Below are 3,985 nucleotides of genomic sequence, written 5' to 3'. Positions count from 1 at the left end.
ACAGCACACTGTTTATAAACCAGTTTACCAGTTTAATTGCAGGAAATGTTTAGTTGTTAAGCCATTTCTCATAAGTATAGACATTCACTCTGCCTGTTGGAGAGATAGAGAGAAGATTAAAGCATCAAATTGCGGTAAAAGGTGCTGTATAAAAGACAGGCTGCAACTTTTTTTCCTTGTCCCCCCCAACTATGAAATGGGATTTTCACCCGTGTGTGTGACACATTCAGTCGATAGCTGCACCCATACGTATGGTACTCCATACGCACGCACGCACACACACACACACACACACACACACACACACACACACAGTGTCAGAGCGCTGGGGGCAAACACAGGTCAGAGTTTGACTGACAGGTCCGAGACAACCCGCCCACACACACACACTAAATTAAATTCCTCAGTAATGTGTGTGTGTGTGTGTGTGTGTGTGTGTGTTGGGGGGGTTTCCACACTTAATTAAACTGGGACAAAATGTCCTTTATGAAGCACACACCCACACACACACACACACACACACACACACACAGGTGTCTGATCACATGACGCCCTGACCTTTGACCCTCTGACACGTATATCTGTTACCATGGAGATAAACTGAGCTCACAGAGACAAAGGTCGACCTGAGATTTTATATTTCTGTTGTTGTTATTTATTACTGATGTTATTTAATTGTTTGTTATATTTTAAATGATTTTACTCAGTTAAACAGTTAAAGTCCGTCTGTACGAGGAGCCACGTTGGATTATGTGCTGATTTGTAACTACTCATTTGACCAATAACCGATGACTGATGTCACATGATTCTGCCTCACGTTATGTAACGATGCACTTTGTTACAGTCCATCACTCTTAACGTTGCATTACGTTACGTTATGTTATAGACTTGCACCGATTTATCAGCAGTGCTCGGAATCGGGACGGTTTTCACGTGATCGGCTGTGACCTGCGACCNTATAGACTTGACCGATTTATCAGCAGTGCTCGGAATCGGGACGGTTTTCACGTGATCGGCTGTGACCTGCGACCAGCCAGTCAGTCTAAAATATGCCAATTTAAAACGCCGGTCAAATTCCTACTGCGCCGCGCCGCATGATTGACATCGTGTAACATCAGCAGCACACACACACGCATGTGCCTCACCATGTGTCTCACCATGTGCCTCACCTTAATCATTCACGCACACACATCAAAAGAGAGGAGGAGGAAGTTGTTTATTGTCTGTGTTAAACTGAGCTGCAGAGCTCTCACTGCTGCACTGTGCTGCTTGAAAGTGACGAGGCGCGTGTCCGTGCGCTTACTAGCGGGCGCGTCCTGAAGACCTGTGTGAATTTTCCACAGGAGATATTTTTACTTTTTTGTCTATTCAAGAAATTACCCACAAATGCTCCACATATACATACTTATTTATTTTAATATTGTACCTGAAGTTATATTTGAGCAAAAAGCCTGTGTCACTGTTTTTGTTTGTTTGTTTGTTTGTTTGTTTGTTTGAGATGATTATTGAAGAGCTGGTTGTATCTTGGTTAAAATGTTCTATTAAAGCAAAGATAGAAAACATTACAATATCTTGTGTGTTGTAAAGTGGCTTTGAATAAAATGAAATCGGAATTGGCCCAAAAAATTGTAATCTAGTCTATGTAATCTACTATGTTACGTTATGTTCATTTCATTTCATTTATTATACAGGAACAGATTAAAGGTAACATTATAGGTACAGTTAAAGCGGCCTGACTCAGTTTAAACTGGTTTACAGCAGGTTCCTGTTCTGCAGCACATATAGACATCACAAAAACACAGTGCAACAGGACAGTCACATTCTCAAGACATTAACTTAGTCTAGTACAGACAGTTACAAAACAGTACAAACAGACGGTCAGTGATTGCAGGTGTAACTGTTGAAAAGAAACTGTTTGTAAACCTTTTTAAATTGTGTGCTAGATGGTAGTGCTGTGATATGTTTGGGGATGTCATTCCTCATTTTGGTGTATGTATGAAAGAAGGACCTCTGCCCATAATTATTTTTGTCAGCAGGCAGTGGAAGAAGTGCCATTGAGACTGATCTAGTGACGCGCTGTTGAGGTGTGTTGCGTGTTGGAAGAAGGGCAGTAAGTGTCGGTGAGGTGCTGTTTTGAATCTGAAGGTAGAATGCAAGAGCTTGGCTTTATATGTAGGTTTGAAATGTCAGAGCGTGACAGTGCGATGCAGTGGTGTGACCACTTGGGAAGATTACTGTGGATCTTTAGAGCTCGATTATACAGTCGTGCTATTGGTTCAGTAATTTCCTTTGTGGTAAGGGACCAAATAGATAGGCAGTAGGAAATTGTGGAAAACGCAATTGCGTGCAAATAGGTTTCAGAAAGAGAGAGAGAAAGGTATGTTCTAATTTTGTTGTATACATAAAGTTTCTGATTCAATTTCTTTGTTAACTGAGAAACATGTTGACGATATGTGAGGTGTGAGTCGGGCAACACACCAAGATTTTGTGTTTGTGATAACAAGGTTTTGATTTGAGAAAGTGCTAGGGTCTATGTTATGTTACGCTATGTTACCTATGTTACACTATGTTATGTTATGTTACGTCATGTTATGTCATGTTACGTCATGTTACTTATGTTACACTATGTTACCTATGTTATGTTATGTTACGTTATGTTACGTTATGTAACGTTACGCTATGCTATGTTATGTTAGGTTATGCTATGTTACGTTATGTTACGTCATGTTACGCTATGTTATGTTACGTTATGTTATGTTACGTCATGTTATGTCATGTTATGTTATGTTATGTTACGTCATGTTATGTCATGTTACGTCATGTTACTTATGTTACACTATGTTACCTATGTTATGTTATGTTATGTTACGTCATGTTATGTCATGTTATGTTATGTTACGTTATGTTATGTTAAGTCATGTTATGTCATGTTACGTCATGTTACTTGTGTTACGCTATGTTACGCTATGTTATGTTACGTTACGTTATGTTATGTTATGTTACACTATGTTATGCTATGTCACCTGTGTTACACTATGTTATGTTATGTTATGTTACGTTATGTTACCTATGTTACGTTAGGTTATGCTATGTTACGTTATGTTATGCTATGTTATGTCACATTATGTTACCTATGTTACGTTATGTTACGTCATGTTACTTATGTTACTTATGTTACTTATGTTACGCTATGTTACGTTATGTTGCCTATGTTATGCTATGTTACGTTATGTTACCTATGTTGCGTTATGTTACGCTATGTTACATTATGTTACCTATGTTGTGTTATGTTACGTTATGTTACATTACGTTACCTATGTTACGTTATGTTACACTATGTTATGTTATGTTATGTTATGTTACACTATGTTATGTTATGTTATGTTACGTTTTGTTACACATGTTGCTTTATGTTACGTTATGTTACCTATGTTGCGTTATGTTACGTTATGTTACATTATGTTACCTATGTTACCTATGTTGCGTTATGTTACGTTATGTTACATTATGTTACCTATGTTGCGTTATGTTACGTTATGTTACATTATGTTACCTATGTTACGTTATGTTACACTATGTTATGTTATGTTATGTTATGTTACACTATGTTATGTTATGTTACCTATGTTATGTTAGGTTACGCTATGTTACGTTATGTTACACTATGTTGCGTTATTTTACGTTATGTTACATTATGTTACCTATGTTACGTTATGTTACACTATGTTATGTTATGTTATGTTACACTATGTTACGCTATGTTATGTTATGTTACCTATGTTACGTTAGGTTACGCTATGTTACGTTATGTTACACTATGTTGCGTTATGTTACATTATGTTACCTATGTTGCGTTATGTTACGTTATGTTACATTACGTTACCTATGTTACGTTATGTTACACTATGTTATGTTATGTTATGTTATGTTATGTTACACTATGTTATGTTATGTTATGTTACGTTTTGTTACACATGTTGCTTTA

The sequence above is a fragment of the Epinephelus moara genome, chromosome 3 (genome assembly GCF_006386435.1).
Source record: "Epinephelus moara isolate mb chromosome 3, YSFRI_EMoa_1.0, whole genome shotgun sequence".
NCBI classification, from domain to species: domain Eukaryota; kingdom Metazoa; phylum Chordata; class Actinopteri; order Perciformes; family Serranidae; genus Epinephelus; species Epinephelus moara.
The sequence above is the reverse complement of the archived record's forward strand: the minus strand, read 5'-3'. Positions refer to the sequence as shown.